Here is a 20,508-nt window from a genome sequence, read left to right on the forward strand (position 1 = left end):
CCAGTGGGAGAAATAATCAGCTCCATTCAACAACCAGCAAGCAAGCATATATCCTTCAAGGCCTGGCCCAGATATTACCTTCTGCACCCAAATCTTTGTCTACCCCACTGTTTAAGGGCTACATAACATTTATTTTTGTTATGAACTTCACTAGACCATACTTTGAGCTCCCAAAGGGAGGAACCAGCAAAGCAGGTAGCATGGAAGTTAAGGCACTGGGTCCCTCATGACTAACTGAGTGGTTCAAGTCCTGGACCTGGTTGTAGATGTGGTGGCTTGAAAATCACACCAGGCACAAGTGCGTGGGTGCCCAAAAACCCCTGGAGAAACCTAGAGGAGAATGAATTATGATGTCATCATCCCCTGTTTTCCACATGGAGGATGGTGGTAATTTCTCACTTTCTTTCTCGTCTCTCTCTGGCAAGTGCACACATCCTATAGCAAAACTTAAAAAATTAAAATAAAATGAAATAAAATGAAGGCAGCGAGATTTTGATTTTAGTTTTACATGTATCTGCTCCTTGGCCAAGTGAGATTCCTCATATGCATTCAGTATTGGAATGAATTAAGACACAGTTTCATTATTGCTTTAATGCAACATCCCTTTCTTTACACTGCTTACTTCCTGTGGCTCCTGAAAAATATTTTTTCATACACCATTGTATTAGTTTCCTACAACTGCCATGACAAAATAACACAAAGTGAATGTCTTAAATAATTGGAGGGTTGGCCTCATAGCCTAGTGGGGAAGACAGTCAGATTCTCACATGGCTGACTAGAGTGTAAGTCATAACCCTGGCATTGTGAAAACCATCCAGGACACATGTTCTTGTGTGCCCAAAATCCAGGTAGGAAGAAATGGAGGAGAAGGGACACAGTATGACCATGTCCCAATAGGGGGTACTTTCCTCCTCTCCCTCTCTTTCTGTGTCTCTCTGGCTCCCACACATGCCCTCTGGCAATTAAAAAAAGCGGGAGGGTGGAAAAAAGGAATGTATTGTCTCATAGTGCTGGAGGCTAGAAGTTTGAGATCAAAGTGGCTAGAGAGTTGATTCCATGCAGGGATTATGAGGGAGAATCTGTTCCAGGCCTCCTCTTAGCTTTTGGTGGTTTGTTGGTGACTTGGCATTTTATTTCTTGTAGACTCATCAAACTGGTCTCTACCTTCATGTTCACATGATGTTCTCCCTGCAAGCAGATCTAAATATCCTTTTTTAATAAGGACGCCTGTCCTATTGGATATGGGGCCTACCCTCCTCCAGTATGATCTCAACTTAATTCATTACCTCTGCACTACCTCTGACCTTACTTCCAAGTCAGGTCACATTCTGAGGTATTGGAGGTAAGGGCTTCAAATTATGAATGTGGGGAAGGATGCAACTTCCACTCACAACAGCCAGGTTTCACCTCTCCTGATTTTCACAGGGTCCCTACTCTCAAAGCCTTCAAGAATGGTGTCTTGTGCTGATGAACTTTGGAAGGAGCTTTGCTCTAAGACAAGACTCTCTTATTTCCTGGCCTTAGTTTTCTCATCTATAGAGTGAATAGGGAGAGTAAATAATCCTTGAGGCCACTCTCAGCTCTGAGATTTTAGAACTGTGGGAGGAATCTGTAGTCCCATGGCCTGCTCCCTTTTCAGAGAGTTTTGCCTCTCTACACAGTAGCAGATAAGATCGTTAGACTGCTTCGCTCTTTAGTTAATCTGTCTTATCTGTAAAAGAGAGATTTTACCCCTTTCTTAGCACTCTTATTCTGGGGCTTTCATTGCCTGAGATTTTACAACTCAGTTAATAAAAGTTCTTTTTTTTCTTGGTCATTGTCATTATCATTTATTATTGCTGTCATCAATCAGTAGTATTTCTTATATTTTATCCAACAACATAGATAATCTTATGTAGTTTGTCACTCTACATTTTTTGCTCTGTGTGTACAAAGGTGCACTTAAAAATTAATTAAACATTACTTTACCAGAAAGTTTACAGTCAGTCGTGAAAAGGATGATATAACCTCCTCTGACTCTCTGTTGCATTAAAGAACTACTAGCTCTGGCATCTGTCTGATATTGTATGACCCAATCTTATATATATTTTTTACCTCTTCTCTTTATGTACCTTTCTTTCCTTTTGTACATTTTTCATAGTCACATTATATGTGCATGTTTACGTGTGTCTCTGTGCATTATTATTAATATTCATGAATATTCTCACCTTCATGCTTTAGTTTTTTTATATTCTGTGCTCCTGACACGTGGCCTTTCTCTCATCATTCCCCTACTCATCTGTCAAGACTCAGCTGAAATGCTGCCTCTCCCATGAAGCTCTCTTTCATCTCTCTAAGCAAAATAACTCACTCCATCCTCTGAATTGTCATTGTACTGCATCTGTATTTTTCTCTGGCATTTAATCTCTTTCTGCTTTGTACCAATGGTCTCAGTTTCACCATTTTTCAGTTCCGACACTGAGTAAGTCTGTTAAATTTTCAAATCTCATTTTATAAATTCATCTGTATAATGGGAACCATAGTGCTGAGATCTATAATAGTTATGAGGGAAGACAATAAATGAATGCACTAGAACACACAGATGCTCAATAAATATTACTTCACTCTGCCATCCCCCGTCAGGCTTCGTGTGTTTTCTCATTTCTGTCTCCCCTGTCACCCTCTTACAATAGCTCTTGGTGTTGGTTGAATACTTAAGAGATGGATGGATAGACGGTAAATTAAAAGACTGGTGAGGAAAATTGAGAACACTTTGGGCTACTACTTCCCTCCAAACCATGCCAGAGTTAAGTCTTTGTAGGCAAAAATCCCACACATGGCAACTCAGAGCTGAATGAAGAAGCTCCTGATGGTGCCTTTGCATTGTTGGTGCAGAGCAACAAAATTCAGAGTTAATGTCCAGATCTCAACTGTAAGAAGGTAAAATAATGCAGGAATTTAGTAACTCTACATCAGCCCAGCTCCTTGTCCATTGCAAACTTTGGGTGTGACTGGGAATAACTGGGAAACTATTACTGTAACCCAGATATTGCCCATTTAAGTAACTGTCTTTTTAAGAGAGATTTTTACAATAGGACACATGCGCTCACTGGAGACAGAGAGAGACAGAAAGTGAGAAATCACTTCCCAGGAAGGATGGCCATGCTACAATCCCTTCTTCTCCAGTCTCCTCTCGGGATTTTGGGCATGCACACACATGTGCTGGCATGAGTTGTCAGCCTCCAGGTCTGAGACTCGAACTGTGGTTGACTACATGGGAGTCCAGTGATGTAACCATCAGGCCATCTGCTGGTCCCTAAGTCACATTTTAATAAAATTGCATGGCCTGTAGCCCTCAAGTTATTGTTGATCCCTCACAATGATAGTATGAGGTAAGTATTTTCATTTTTCCCATTTTCTACAGATGAAGAAGCTAAGATTCAGAAAGGTTAACCAACTTGCCCATGGTCGCACAGTAAGTAGGTGAGATCATCTACACCAAACACTCAGGATCTTGTCTGGCACTTAAAATGTTTGATGAAATGCTAGTTACTATTCTGAATGAAAGATTGGGACTTGCATTGAAGTCTTCTGGGTCTTGGTTCATCATCCACTCTTCCTCTGTCCTGTCGCCCTCCCTCTTGATTTCCCTGTTTCTGAGTCTGCCTTAGTAACCTAGCCAGTAATGCTGATGGCATCACTCACAGGACACTCACTCTGTGCCAGGAACTGTTCTGCATGCTTTCCATTTACTGACTTCTGTCCATGACCTCCCGTCAAAGACCACCAGGAACACAACTGTAGTTGCACCAAATTGAATTTATTGACTCTGTGCAGTGAGAGAGAACTCATATCATGGGGGATCACTAGATGTCTCAGTAGAGGGTAATAGAAAGGACTTACTCTGCTGAGCTTGAGTTAGGGGATTTGGAGTGAGTTCAAGGAAGTGTGTTTTCAGGAATTGCAAATAGTTTTATGACTACATAGGTTAATGCATCTTTTTAAGTTTATTTTTACTCTCTCTCTCTCTCTTGTTTCCTTCCTTCCTTCTTACTTCCATGAGCAGGAGAGACAAAGAGACATAGAAAGAGCACTCACAACAAAGCCTCCATGCCATGGTTCATCCCCAGTCTCTGCAGGCCCACGCTATGGGCATGCATACATCCATCATGTTCCAGGAGGTCTCTAGATGCAAACTCAGAGCCTTCCCATGTGGGCAAGCCTTACAGAACACAGTGTCAGCACTATGCCACTGTCTAGGCTTTCTTAGTGACTCTAGGCTAGAAACAGGAAAGTATAGAAAGGTACAGAAGTCATTTATAAAGATATTATCTGGGAGAGAAGAATTCTTTTTTTTTTTTAAGAGGCTCTTGACATAGGGCGCTTGTGACCACCAGAAAAACACAGAGACAGAGAGAAAGTGATTTCCCCCCAGGGCGGGGATGGCCATGCCACAATCCCTTCTCCTCCATTTTCCTCTCAGGATCCTGGGCACACACGCACATGCATCCGGCATGAGTTTAAGCCACCGGGTCAGGGACTCTAACAGCAGTCGACTACATGGGAGTCCAGCGACACAGCCATTATGCCAACGGCTGGTCCTGGTTTTTGTTGTCATTGTTCACATGGTGACCCTGTTTTTGCTTGTGTCCAGAAAAAAATATATATACAGTAGTGTTTTTTCTCTCTCTCACTTGTGAGATTACTTATGTTCAGCAGCATAGCACAACCTAGCTGTGAGGGCAGGCCAGAACCTAACACAACTGGGGCCTAGCTTTTAGTACTAGGCCAGTTCACAGTACTATAAGCAGTCATGGGGCTGCTGTTCTCTTTCTCATTTATCTAATCTTCACAATAATTATATGAGTTGGATTCTATTAAAGCCCCCATTTGACAGATGAGGAACATGAGACATAGAGGATTTAAATAACTTGCTAAGGTCACAGAGCTAACAAGTGGAATAGCTAGGGCTGGAACTCAGGCAGCATGGCCCTCTTAACCACGATGATGCTTCATTTCCAGTTTTTTGTTTGTTTGTTTGTTTGTTTGTTTTTGGTGCTTTCAGGGCCTACTCCTCTCTATGAACCCTCAGCATCTGACCCTGGGGCTTACTTGCATACCCTCAAGCTATATACTGCTGATGGGTTGGCTTGTCAGGATATACACATGGCTGGATTCCACAGATTGACAGTGGGCTAGACTTATACTTTGGAAAGCAGCTGGAATTCCTCCACTAACAGCCTGCCTGGACCATTTGCTCTTTCCCATGCCAAACTCTCATGAAACCTGCTCCGCCTGCTTCGTTGGACACCTCTCCATCACTCCTATTTGTCCCCATTGACTTCCCCGCCCTGGCAAACAAGGCTTATTTCTAGAGGGGCTGGACCTACGGCTTGCCCAACCCTAAGTGCTTATTGTGACATCCTAAAAGAATCTGATTAAGGTCCTCTAGGGTGTTTGTTAGACACTGTCTGCCAGCTTGAAGGCAGCATGGTCTAGAGGAAGGAGCTAGCTGAGGCCCTACCCAATGGACTTGTCAGCAAGTTCCTTAACCTCTCTGATTACACGTAGTATGGTCGGGGGTGTCAGATGAAGACACGTATGGTATGTGTAAGATCTACATAGTAGTGGGCACATTTGGGGATGACATTTTACACATCAATGCTGTTTGTGGTGGGTTTTGTTTTTGTTTTGTGTGTGGGGGGGTGGGCATCTGTGTCGATATCAAATGAAAAAGTGTGCAAGTAAGAGAAAAGAAGCTACTGACTGGCCTGGGCAGGGAAGCCCTCCATAACTATTAATTTCCCCCTCCTTTTATAGATAGAGGTAACATTGGGTTGGGGACTCTACCCTAGTAGTTATGAGCATAAACATGGGGGTCAGACTTCTATTGTTCACATTCTTATCGCATCCAGTGCTAGTTGTGGCACCACAGGCAAGTTCCTTAACCTCTCTGGACTTTTCTTTCTTTATATGGGAAGCAAGAATAATACTGTGCTTTGCAAAGTTGTGAGCATGCAGGGAGTTGGCATCTGTGGAGTGATACGACAAGATCATGACAAGTTTTTAGCTAATGTAGGTTCCCTTCCATTTCCCCTACCCCTGTAAGATATTTACACTTTAAAAATGGCTGAAGAGGGGCTGGCAGGTGGTGTGGTGGTTGAGGGCGCTAGACTCCCACATGGCTGACCATGGTTTGCATCCCAGACACCTGGCATCTTGCTTTCTCACTTTCACTCTCTCTTTCTCCCTCTCTGGTCAAATTGAAATAAATAAATAAATGTAAATAAAGTAATTTTTAAAAAAAAGAAAAATGCCTGAAGAAACAGTGCAGTGCCAAACTTCAAAGTATAAGCTGTGAACGTAGCTGTTTCAGGCTTCAGTGAGCTTGATGGAGGAAGGCTGCTTCTTGATTTACAACACGTGGTGAACACCTGCCGCACGCAGAACAGTAAGGAGCCAGGTCCTGCCAACACAAGGACCACTGGGGAGTTTCAGTCTCTGAAGGATCTAGGAATGCAAGGTCTTGAATGTAATACAATATGGAATTTAAAAGAAGAATATCTGCATGGACATTATGGTGCCACCATTTTTTGGCCTTGGGTAAGTCATTTAATCTCCATTCTTTCATCTCTCCCTCCTCAATAGCGAAAGGAAGTTTCTATAAGCCATAGGGTAAGCATGTGATTTTTTTTAGTCTTTACCCCAACCATCCCCGGTGTGTACTGTTATTATCCTCAATTCGCAGATGAGGAAATGCGGGCTATTAAAGGGTTAAGGGGCTTGTGCAAAGACACAGTTCATGATAGCTAGGCTTTGCCTCCAGGCAATCAGACTCTAGAACCTATGCGTTTAACCTCTATCAGGAGCTCAATGGCCTCTTCGGGTTTCTGTATCTAATCTGAAACTCTAGGGAATAGGGGCTCTGGCTTTCTTCCAGGTAACACTGACATCAGATGAGCTGATGAAAGTGGCCATGGGGTACTTGTCCCCTGTGAAATGAGCTGCATAAGTGCGACGCTGCACTATTCACTGTGGCTTAGGAGGGCGGCATCAGCACAAAAGTCCTTGGTGGAGGTTTCAGAAAGGCAGATTTCAGCTCTAAATGAAGGCAATCTTGGCACAATGAGTGTTCCTGAGAGAGCTGGGCTGCCCAAGTCCCCAGATAGAGAAAGCAGCAGGGGATTGCTCATCACGTGTACAACACCTGACGTGTCCAGCACAGGGCTGAGCCAGACATAGTAGGTTCCAATGCAGTGAGGATGCCTCCATTCCCCTCTTCTCATATTAGATGCCTCCCAGAAACCTTTCACACTTCCGATTTTGTCAATTCTGATGTTTCTCTGAGGTTACCAGAGCCCAACCTGACCTGCATATAATGTAGCCAACGTTATCACAGCCTCTGGGGCTGGGGTGGATGTGTGGGGAAAACATTTTCCTCAACTCTGGCTCAGACTCCTTCAACATCTGTTGAAAACAAGGGAGTTTACCACACAGCCCTCTCACAATCAGGCACTCAATTAATGTTTGGCTCTCCAGAGTGACCTTTCTTAAGAAAAATACGATTTTTAATCTTTTTTTTCTTCTTTCCATTTTTCTGAGAGAGGGAATTCTGAGGCCAACCATGGAGAAAGAGTCTTTGGTTTCCCCCCTGCAGACTGTTGTTCTACTATGCTGGGCCAAAGCATGCAAAACGGACCACTCTGTGTACCCTGGCGTGACCTCCTCACTGCCTGGGTGGGGACAGAGAAGGTGGAGGCCTAACAAGACAGCAGAGGCTCCTATGGCTCTCCTTGTCACAGATTCACCCTGTGAACATAGGAGAGCTCTGTTTTCTAAGGAAATTGTTTGTGGGGTGAGTGGCAAGGGGAGGGATGCTACGACACCATCAGGAATTTTCCATCCCTTTAAGATCTAGGGCCCTACAACATGAAATGTGGCCCACATACCAGAAGCATGATCACCTAGGTGCTTGAGTGTTTAAAATACAGAATCCCAGACCTCACACCAGATGACCAAGACCTCAGTGACTTTTAGACACTTGACAGTTCAAGAAGCACTGATCTAAACGGCATTGAATTAAAGCTTCTAGCTATGTTCCATGGAAACCCAAAACCCTAGAGCTTGTTCTTTGGAATTCTAAATCCATCCTTAAAATGTCTTTGAGTTCCCAGGGGGCTCACACTCTCATGGTCACCTCTGGTGACCCTGGAACAATTGCTTCCCCTGCATAAGACAGTTGACAGCTTGTTTTGCCCTCCCTATTCACTTACTCTGTCTGTTCCATGTCAACCAGATGGGAAACTTAATCTCTTCTTCAGTTTCCACCCAAAAGAAACTTATACAGAACACTTTTGGGTAGGAGATTTTCCCAAAATGTTCTGAATAGGAGAGATGGAGCAAAACAACAGCTTTAACCACCTTACACTGAACATTAGATATCTCTGTTCTTTGACCACAAAATGATAGAAAATCTTTACTGGTTCCCTCACCCCAAGTGTTCCCTATCCCACCCTATCTCCCTGGATTATCTCTCCCACCTCTTTTTCTCAGCCCCTCTCCTCTCTTTTCTCTCTGGTCTCTCTAGGAGCAAAGTTCCTCACATTTTTTTCTCATTCAGGGCAATGACGATGTCTCTTTTATTGTCTTTACACCATGCTCTTGGGCTCACCTTTTGTCCTCACATCCAGATTCATAGTGGCATTATTCACAATAGCCAAGAGGTGGAAGTAACCCAAGTGTCTATAAATAAGTGAATAGATTTAAAAAGTACAAACATTCAATGAAATATTACTCAGAATTAAAAAGAAAGGCAATTCTGATACATGCTACCACATGGATGAAACTCAACATTATATTAAGTAAGAAAGAAAGTAAAATAAGCTAGCCACAAAAAGACAAATATTACATGATTCTGCTTATATTAGGTACTCATACCAGGCAGATTCATAGAGACAAAAAGTAGACTGGTGATTGCTAGTGGCTGAGAGAGGGGGAGCATGAAGAGTTAGTGTTTAATGGGTACAGAGTTTCCATTTTTTTTCAAGATAAAAAAATTCTGGAGATTGATTGCACAATAATGTGACTATGAGGTGTCTTCAGAAAGTTCATAAAAAATGTGTCTTATGAAAAAAACTATGCATAGGCTCTTTTTTTTTTTACACCAAAATAAACTCATATTTGAATTCCATCATTTCACAAACTTCTTTTTTTTACAATTCTGTATTTACTTCTTCCATGAGCAAGAAGGACAGAGGGGAAGGAAGAAAGATAACACTCTCAATAGGGTTTTAGTGCCATGACCATCCCCAGTCTCAGCCAGCCCAAGATCATGGGCACTTACACTCTCCATGTACTCAGGGAGATCTCTAGATACAAACCCAGAACCTTCGCTTGTGGCTCAGCCTCACAGAGCATCACCATTTAGCCCCTCTATAAACTTTCTGAAATTCCTTATATACTTAACACTATTGAATTGTACATTTACAAGTGGCTAAGATGAATGTTATATGTTTTTATCACAATTTTAAATAAAAATTAAAAGAAACAAAACAACTTTGGACAAGGCACATATCCTTCTGAGTCTTTATCTCCTCTGTCCTAACTTGGGGATAAATATGTATTCTCTCTTCTAACTACCTCACAGGGTTCTTCTGAAGCTTGTATACATTAATGTTTTCAAAAGAACAATAAAAGAATTCCTTTCTCAAGAGGAATTCTAGTGCCAGTAGATAACCATGTTCACTTTTGCTGGTAGCCTTAGTGTCTCCCATTTCTTTCCCCATCCATCCCAGGCTTCTCTCCAAGCTCCACTTTTCCCATCATTGTTTCTAATGTTGGTGTATAATTGTTTATTCTTTTCCTCCTCTAATGCTTCTGTTTTCCTTGGGATTTCTTGACTTTCAAGGCTTCAAGTATTATCTGTGGACAAATGAACAACCCTAACCCCTGTTCATATCTCTTTCCTAATATTCAGATTAGTATATCTTGTAATCTACTGGACATCTTCCTCACACACTCAACTCAGTATGCTGAAAACCAAGCTTATCCAAATTTTTTTTTTTTTTGGAGAGATTTTCACTGTAGGGTGTGTGCGCTCGCCAGACAGACAGAGACATAGAGACAGAAAGTGAGAAATCACCCCCCAGGGGGGATGGTCACGCCGCAATCCCTTCTCCTCCATTCTCCTCTCGGGATCTTGGGCACGCACGCACATGCGCCCGGCCTGAGTTTTAAGCCACCGGGTCCGGGACACGAACCGCGGTCGACTACGTGGGAATCCAGCGACATAGCCATTACGCTAACTGCTGGTTCCCAAGCTTATCCAAATTTCCCACAAACCACTTTCTCCAGTGGTCTTAATCTCACTCAAGGCCATAATCTACCACCTGGCTGTAAATAACAAAAGCTGAGAATCACCCAGTAACTGTCCCCACCTCCTCCCCACTCTTACTCATTAAAGGTGAGAGGGTGTCAGGTGAGTCATTCACCAAAGGTCATCTCTTTCATGTATTGCTATTACAGACTCTTGGGGTGAGGGAGCTTTATTCCATGTATCTTCTTGATTCCAAGGTCCAGACTGAAGGAGTAGCTCATATTTGGGACAAGCTATTCTTTGGCCGGGGGAAGAAGAAAACAAAACAAAACAAAAAACATGGCTGAAACTTGCAATGGCTCTTAATATTTCTGCTTGGACTTGGTCTAAATCATTCCCACTTAAATCCAAAGGCTGCAGTAAGTCTATTCCCAAGTCTAGTATCAGCAAATAGGGAAGTACTGTCTTCTTCCATGAAACGTTGAAGTTTCAGAGCAAAAGTTAGGATGTAGAAGTCTACAGGAAGAGAGATGAATCATGTTCAATAACATCACTTTTAATACTGTCTATGTGTGAGACTTTTTTATCTGCAGAAAGGCCATAGTTAGAAGACTTCCCAGACCTTCTCCAACCTGGACACCACTATCAATACCAGGAGGTTTTGGCCTCCATAAAGGAAGGAGCTGAAGCCTCATGCAGAAAGTGCTGACTTCATGGGATAAGAATTTCTGGGAGAGAATCCTGTCTCAGTCAATCCCATAAGTGAAATGGTACAGGAAATTCACTTTCTATCCTTGATCCCTTCTGGAATATCTTCTACCTGTCCCTGACCTTCCTATAGAAACTTACAGGAATGAGTTCTCAATAGTAATGTTTATACACCGTGACCCTTTCAGCCATGTTTGACTGGATGAGGGAAGTCTCTTGAGCCAAGCTGGTCTAGCCAGTGTGCCATTTGTGGTGATGTGAAATCCAGAGAAAAGCAGGTCGATCTCTCTATGGTTGGCATGCTAACCTGTGAACTAAAACCTCTGCAAAGCTGCCATTCCTACAACCATATGCACAGGATAAAAGAGAAAAAAAAAGACCAAGGCAGATTATCAGCCCAATAGAGACAAGCAAGGATATGTAAAGAGAATAGCTTTCCTCTTCCCAATTTTTGTCTTTCTTGGGGCTCTTGCCTGTTGTTCACTCATGAGCTTGGGTTTCTCAAGTTGTCCCTGCATCTTATGATGAATTTCTCTAGCTTGCACCAGCTTTAGTTGGTTTCTGGTGTGTGCAATCAATGGGACTTTGAGTAGTTCACAGTCACCTTTCTGAGCCTCTGTTCAGTTGAAAAATCAAGATAGCAAAGATAATTGTCATCAAATCATTGGATCGAATGGATGTAAAAGTACTATAAAAATGGAAAGGAATATTATTTCAGGAGAGAGATATGATGAATGGAACAAAGGCTTAGAGACAAGTTTTGCTTTGAATTTTTGAAATGTTGATTTTAAAATGAGAAAAATGACAGGAACTAACCAGTAATATATAAGAATATAGTAGACACTGTTCTAAGTATTTCATACATATTTACTACTTCAATATTCACACCAATCTTATTTTATAGACATTCTGTTCTCATCTTCCATTATACAGACAAGGAAAGTAAAATGTGAGAGGGGCTTAGGTGCTACGTGAGAGTGATTTGAAAACCAGGGTCATATAAGATGAGGTAGCAAAGTAACAGACAAACAATAAACACCCCCAAATATTGTGGGGCCTTTCTTTGGTTGTTGTTGTTTTAAGTATAATCAAGAGAGAGAGCATGTGTGTGTGTATGTGTGTGTATGTGTGTGTGTGTGTGAGTGTGAATAAGAAAAAGAGAGACAGACAGACTGACAGGGTCCCAATATATGCCATAGTTCTTTACTCCAACCCTCTAGCTCTTCAGGATCCTAGGCATGTGCTCACACAGCAGATTTTCGTATCAACTCAGGTTCCAGATTCATGGTTGCCATGTGGCTTCCAGCAATACTGTGTAATATACTTCCAAGGCTGGATTGGAGTGATGTTTCGGGAATTAACTCAAATGTCTTCATATGTATATGGCACATAGTAAGAGCTAATTAAATAATCTTTTTCATAAAAATACTCACTATAAATCTATTTCCTTATTGCATTGCAAATGATGGATATAAAACATGAAACTATGAAGAGATAAATAAAAATCAAGTATGTTTGTACAGCAAGAGATTGACTCATAAATCTTATTAACCCAAGTAGGGAATAGCCTTGAAAAATCTGTGGTGCTTCTAATAATGCATGGCTTAAGGCAGCCTCAGACAAATAGCTTTATAGCCCTCTCTTTCTAGGACTATCAGTATACCAACACTCTGCAGTACTTACTGTTAATATAACCTATTTTTTTCTTAGCTCTGAGAATGTCATGTTTAAGTTTAATATGAAGTGGAGAATGCAAGAAAACTAAAACTTACTATATGGCACTATATTTTGGGAGTTCTAAAGGCAGCATTTTATGTTACAGATAGAAATCTGAGCTTCAGGGACCAGAAGATGGTGTAATGGTTACGTCTCTGGACTCCCATGTAGTAGACTGTGGTTTGAGTCTTAGACCTGGCAGCTTAAACTCACTCAGGGAATGTGTGCATGTGGGCCCCAGATCGTGAGAGGAGAATGGAGGAGTAGGGATTGCGGCATGGCCATCCTCCCTGGGAAGTGAGTTTTTGCTTTCTGTCTCTCTCTGTCTTTGTGGCGAGCACATACACTCTATAGCAAAAGACTCTCCAAAGGGAAAAAAAAAAAAAAGAGAAAGAAAGAAAGAGAGAAAGAAAAAGGGAAAGAAGGAAAAAGAAAAGAAAAAGAAATGTGAGCTTCACTAGGTAAAGTAACTGCCTATAGTCCAACAGCCTATAAGTGGAAGAGTGAATTTTAAAGGGAAGTCTTTCCATCCCAATGTCTCTGCTTCCTCCCCTATACCTCAAGAAGCCTGAAAATACTAGGTATCTGTTAGTAGTTAACAAATTATTCAAAGTCAATAATTTGAAACATCAGTAAGCAATTGTTATCTCACAGCTGTTGGGAGTCAGAATTTCAAGAGCAGCTTGCCAGAGTGGTTCCAGCTTAGGGTTTTTCATAAATTTGGACCCATGCTATCAGCCAGGTTTACTGTCATCTGAAGATCTGACTGACTGGAAGATCTGTATCCAATTGACACAGCTGAAAATTTGGTGGTGGTTGAGACATCCATTCTTTTTTTTTTTTTTTTAAAGAGATTTTTGCTATAGGGTACATGCTCTCACTAGCGAGACAGAGAGAAACAGAAACCAAGAAATCACCCCCCCCAGGGGTGATGGCCACCCCACAATCTCTTCTCCTCCATTCGTCTCAGGATTTTGGCACACATGCACACAGGTCAGTCGTGAGTTTCAAGTCACTGGGTCTGTGACTCGAACTACAGTTGGCCATGTTGGAGTCCAGCAATGTAACCATTACACCATCTGCTGGTTCCAAGGCATTCATTCTTTTTCAGGTAGGCATCTCCATTGGTTGCTGAAATGTCCCCCCAGCATGGCAACTGTCTTCACCCAGAATAAGTAAACCAAGAGAAAGAGTACCAGGTGAAAACTATCCTTTTCTTGATCTAGCTTTACAAGGCACATAGAATCACTTCTATCATATTTTATTTAATTTTAAATGAGTCAACTCCGGTCCACATTCAAGAGAGGGAAATTAAGCTTCACCTTTTAAAGAGAGGAGAATTGGGAACCTATTTGAAGACCACCACATTTAGGAACATGAGATAGAATTTACAAGTTAGCTAGCCTTGGATTTAAGTGAAGCAGATTAAGATAAAAGTACTCAGAATGTCATAAAAGGCTATGGACATGCTATACACCGAGCTACCAACCTCAAACCAGGTCTTTTCTTTTCTTACTTTATGTCACACATCTGGAATCCTTTTTTGAAATTTTTTTTAAAGTTTGTTTATTTTACTTCCAGAAAGAGAATCAGGCACTCGCAACAGGATTTTTATATCACCATCCTTCAAGCTCTGCAGGCAGCCTGGATCAAGGGACACACCAACTTCTTGAGGCAGACCCAGGATATGAACCTGGAACCTAATCTCCAGCATCACATAGCAGCACTCTTACTGCCTGTGCCACCATGGCTGTGCCTGGACTGCTTTTATTTCTTTTAAATGCTTTACTCTCTTCCTGTTTCAAAGTCTCTGCTGAGATGTTCCTTTGGCCCTTGGTGGTTGCCTCCCCTAACTTCTTTTTCTTTTTAATTTAATTAATTAATCAATTAATTTATTTGGGATGTGTGAACTCATTGGGAACACTGGGAAGAGAGACAGAGTAAGACAAAGAAGGAAAATGAGAAATTATCCCGTATAGGGGATAGTCATGCTGCAATTCCTTCCCCTTCTGTCTCCTCTAGGGATTTTGGGTACTCACGCATGTGCACCCAGTGTGACTTTCAAGTCACTGGGTCCAGCACTAGAACCATGGTTGGCCATGTGGGAGTCCAGCACCTTTACCACCGCACCACCTGCTGTCCCATCCCCTGACTTCCTCTTGCCTTCACATTGGCTTATCTCAAAGATCCTGGTGCAAAGGTCACCTCTTCATCACACTTTCCCTTATCTCTCCAAACAGATCAGATAGTGTCAGAAACTTTATAAATCCTTTGATTATTTTTAGTGACACTTTTTCAGTTGTAGTTATGTCTGAGTGTGAGGGTTTGACCTGTCTTCTTTTCTGTTAATTTTCAGCCTATATTGAGACTGTGTTGATTTTTCTGTTCACTGTTATTTTTCCAGAATTTTGCACAGTGCCAAGTATTGTGTACTCATTCAATTAAAAATGTGTTGAATGAAGGATGCTCAGACAATCTTCTCACAGCTAGAAGTGTGCACACTCAGGTGGGCACCTCTTTATAAATGTGCTTCAGGAGAGAAACTATTATTAGATCAGGGTTGATTGGTGACATTTTTTTTTTTTTGGAGAGGAATTTTTACTATATGGTGCATGCACTTGCCAGAGAGAAAGAGAGAGACAGAGACACAGAAAGCAAGAAATCACCCAACAGAGGGCATGGCCATGCCATAATTCCTTCTCTATTGCCAATTGGGTGACTTTTAAGGTTCCTTTACCTCAGAAGTGTCTCCGAGATTCTGTGAGTATATGATTCTAGGGTTCCCAACTGCTGGCAAGCAAACCCTCTCTCATTGGGTGACTTACTCATGGTCTAGCTCTCCTGACTCCGAGGACTCAGGGGGCACCTATCTTAGGCTCAGCTAGCCTCCTGATGTGAGCCTCCTGCTCACATCAAACACAAGGAAAGGCTGTGTTAGAAACCTCTGGGAGCAGCTGCCTGGGGCTCTAGGGGGCTCATGTGTTTGGGCCCTCTGTGGCTCCTTTAAGAAACTTTACAAGGTTAAGGTTTGCTCTAAAAATAAGCCCACAAGGCTCTTTTAAAAGCTTCTGAAACCATATGTCCACAACAGCCATTTTTGAAGGACCAGTGAGCCTTTAAAAGCTTCAAAAACCACAACTTGGCCTCCCTCCCATAGTGGAGAAAGTTCAATATGTGGTGTGTTTTAAAACAGATCAGCTTTTAAGTCTTCTAGAATCTGTACCTGAAACATTTTGCTCCTATCAAAGAGCTTCAAGATGCAGACCAGCATGCGTGAGGATTTTTACTGTAGAAGTCACATTCTTCTCACAGTAAACAATGCCCCCAAATAACCACAGAACTGCACTGAATTGCCGACAGAGAGATTAGTGCAAGTCTTTTTCCTGTTCACCGTCTTCTCCCAAAGATCCCTACATGTTATAGCATGTTGTGCATTAGTCTAAGTGCATATGTGTACACACACACACACACACATACACACACACACATGAACTATGGTCTGTCGAAGAAAAACTATTCAGATAGAATGCTTATCAGATGGCCAGCAACAAAGGAGGACAAGCACACATATTCTAGTGTTTCCTTCCTCCCTCCCTTTATTCCTTCCTTTTTTAAAAAAAATGTCCAGAGGGCATGTATGCTGACCAGAGAGAGCCAGAGAGAAAGAGAATGCACTCCCATGATAGGGTGTGGTCACACCACAATCCTTTCTCCTTCATTTCTTCATCCTGTCCAGATTAGTGCACTCCCATGATAGGGTGTGGTCACACCACTATCCTTTCTCCTTCATTTCTTTATCCTGTCCAGATTAAGGACATCCACGTGCATAAACCTGGCATAACCTTTAGGCTGCCAGAGTCAGAAGTTGAACCATGACTGGCCATGTGGAATCCGGATCCTTCAGCCAAAGGGCTGTAGAACCTGCCCTCCTTTTTTTCTTTCTATCTTCCTTTCCTTTTTCTTTCTTCCCTTTCTTTCTTTCTCCTTTCTCTTTTTCTTTCTTTCATTCACTCTCGCTTTCTTTGTTTCTTTCATTCACTCTCGCTTTCTTCTTTCTTTCTTTCTTTTTTTATTTTTCTTTCTTCCTCTTTCATCTTCTGACTAAATATGCAAGTGCTCATTACATGCCATATACTGAGTATCTCTATGTCAGCTAGGAAGGCAGGGATTCGAAATTAATGGAGGACAGTAGAAAGGATATCTTGATGAACCAGACATGTATTCTCCCCAAAAACATTTTAAAACTTGTACTGGAGAGAGGTATGGTAGGTTACACACCACATCCAGGTTCCCTGAATCCTTCAAATATCAGTAAGAAATTCCTTTTACTTAAGGGAGACAACTAAGACCCAGAGAGGTTGAGCATTATTCCTTATCCCACAAGTCTATAGCCTCCATGTATACATGACAATGCTTTCCTAATAGACAAATTTATCCACCCACAAATGACTACAGTCCAGTAGGTACAGGGCTCCATACTATAAGAGAGGGATCAATATAATAAACCTGATATGAGAGACAGAGAAAATAGAGACACCTTCCAGTTAGGAGGATCAGGGAAGGGCCACAGTAAGTTGGATTCTCTTCCCAAACCAGACAGCTCACCCTCATCTCTTTTCTATGCAAATAAAATACTTTAATTTTTTTTAGTGGTTTTTTTGCTATGGGGCGTGTGCACTTGCCAGACAGACCGAGAGGGACAGAGATACAGAAAGCGAAAAATCACCCCCTGGGGGGATGGCCACGCCGCAATCCTTTCTCCTCCATTCTCCTTTCGGGATCTTGGGTACACACGCACACGTGCCTGGCGTGAGTTTAAGGCACCGAGTCCGGGACACAAACTGCTAACTGCTGGTCCCAATACTTCAAATGTTCACAAACATTAATGGTTAAGCCACCCAAGAGGGCTGATTGCCTACTAACTTCTGCTCATATCTAGAGCATCATGGGGAGGGAAGCTGTCAATCCTTCTCTGACATCCTGACTGAGGTTCACACTTGTCCCAGTGATGAGGAGCTTACTACCTCATAAAAAGGCAGTCCGGGACAGTTGAGACTTGTATTAAAAGTTACTCTTTCTGTAGGTCTACAGTCTGTCTTCCTCTGGTTTCTTCCCACTGATTCTTCAATCTGCAATTTAGAACAGCATCAAATTGATTGACTTTCATAATCAGAATAGCCCTAAACATGAGGGAAGACACTTTCACATGCTCCTTGAAAACTTCTCTTCACTAAACTAGACATCCTGAGTCTTCTTCCTGGAAGGAAAGGGTGTTATGATGATGTAGAAAGTGTACTGATCTAGAAATAGATGAATGAGACTTAAATCCTGGCTTCACTACTCATCAGTTGTAGATTTTGGAGCAAGATACTTCATCATGGAACTTTAAGGGTTTTTTATATGAAATATGAAGATAACATTTGTCATAGATAATATCTTACAGAAAAATAATAATAATCTGTGTAAAACTATTATCAGAAAATGCCTAGAATATAATGAACATGTAGAAAAAGTTACCTAGGTGAGAGGGAAATCCTGAGTCATAAAGTACTTCTCCCTCATTTAGATATAGAAAGGAATGACACTGATCAGGTACTGTGAGCCTGACACAGTTGCAGACAAACTGAAATCTCTCAGGAGTATTCTGGATTACCACCTAGAACAGAGATTCTCAAACTTCAGTGCACCAGATTCTCCCAGCAGGCTTGGGTAAAACAATGCTTGACCAACCACTGTACCACAGTGGTAACACAACGCCCCGCAAGGCTGGAAGCCACATAGTCAGCCATGGGTTCAGATCCCTGAGCTGGCTTAAGAACACCCTGGGAATGTGCGTGCCCAGGATCCTAAGGAGCTGGAGGGCTAGGGAAAGGGAACTGTTGTGTGATGTAACCCTGTCCAGTATGTTTTCTCCACCCCCACCCCATAGAAAGCACATGTGTATGGCTACTAACCACTCTTCCTAAGTAGAGCATCATGGGGAGGAAAGGTACCAATCTTCAGTCTATGATATGTGCTCACCCAACTCATGCTCACACGTCTCCAGCATCAGGGAGCTCACTACCTCATGGTAAGACAGTTCTTGAGAATTCAGACTATCAATGAATGTTACCTGGTCATTAGTTTCTACCTAAAACCAAAAACAAAACAGAGTGCTGGGCGCACCCAGCATCACTCAGTAGATCAATCCTGAGAATTCACATTTGAAATAAGTCCCCAGGTGAGGCTTACTGCTGGCCCAGGGTCCATTGTCCTAGAGTTTGAGCAGTGGCCTGTAACAAGTTCACAAAATTTCCATGAGCACTGTGCACACATACTTTATGTCTTCTCCAGTCTCCCTAGTAGTTCTCCAAGGTAACTAAACAATCATTTCCTCTTTGAAGATTTACAACAAACACTGAAGGTTTGGTAACTTGCTCTTTTTTTTTTTTTTTTTTTAAAGAGTTTTTTGCTATAGGGTGCGTGCGCTCACCAGAAAGACAGAGAGAGACAGAGAGATAGAAAGTGAGAAATCACCCCCAGGGGGATGGCCATGCCACAATCCCTTCTCCTCCATTTTCCTCTCAGGATCTTGGGCACACACACAGATGAGTTTAAGCCACTGGGTCCAGGACTCAAACTGCAGTCGACCACATGGGAGTTCAGTGACACAGCCTTTATGCTAACTGCTGGTCCCAGTAACTTGCTTTTTTTGACCCATCCAGTAGTAAAGCAGAATTAAAATCCATAAAATAATAATAATAAAAAAAGAATGTAACATGTATTCTGATATTGGTTGTAGTGTTCCATAAATGTCTGCCGGTCAAGTTTGTTGAGAGTGTTCTTCAAGTGTTTTGGATCTTAACAGATTTTGTTTCTACTTATTCTATGAATTACTGAGAAAGAAGTGATAGAATTTCCAAAATCAAAAAATTTTTTTTTTTTTTTTTTTAAAGAGTTTTTTGCTATAGGGTGCGTGCGCTCACCAGAAAGACAGAGAGAGACAGAGAGATAGAAAGTGAGAAATCACCCCCAGGGGGATGGCCATGCCACAATCCCTTCTCCTCCATTTTCCTCTCAGGATCTTGGGCACACACACAGATGAGTTTAAGCCACTGGGTCCAGGACTCAAACTGCAGTCGACCACATGGGAGTTCAGTGACACAGCCTTTATGCTAACTGCTGGTCCCAGTAACTTGCTTTTTTTGACCCATCCAGTAGTAAAGCAGAATTAAAATCCATAAAATAATAATAATAAAAAAAGAATGTAACATGTATTCTGATATTGGTTGTAGTGTTCCATAAATGTCTGCCGGTCAAGTTTGTTGAGAGTGTTCTTCAAGTGTTTTGGATCTTAACAGATTTTGTTTCTACTTATTCTATGAATTACTGAGAAAGAAGTGATAGAATTTCCAAAATCAAAAAAAAATAATGCCCTAAACTCTATAATGTTAATCTCCATTTAACAAAGGAATAAACTGAGGCACAGAGAGGTCAATCATGCCTGGTTCATATGTATAAGAGGTGGTAGAATTAGTTTTCAAATCCAGGTCTGTCTGACCCCACGGCCCAAGCCCAAACTCAAGCTCTGTGTAATGCAGTGAATGTTGAGGCTATATCTTCCAGCTTGGAGCTGGGACCTCTACGCTGGTGCATGATTTTTATTATGTCCGTTCCTTTTTGCTTGACTTCTCTAGGTAATTGCCACCTTTCTCTGGGTACTTGGTGGAGCAGACACGGTCTTCCTGGGGATCAAATGACCACAGAAGGAGGAGAACTTAGAACAGGCAGTTCTTCATTCTTCCTCAGCT

Source organism: Tupaia chinensis, unplaced genomic scaffold (assembly GCF_000334495.1).
Source record: "Tupaia chinensis unplaced genomic scaffold, TupChi_1.0 Scaffold000425_1, whole genome shotgun sequence".
Taxonomy (NCBI): Eukaryota; Metazoa; Chordata; class Mammalia; order Scandentia; family Tupaiidae; genus Tupaia; species Tupaia belangeri.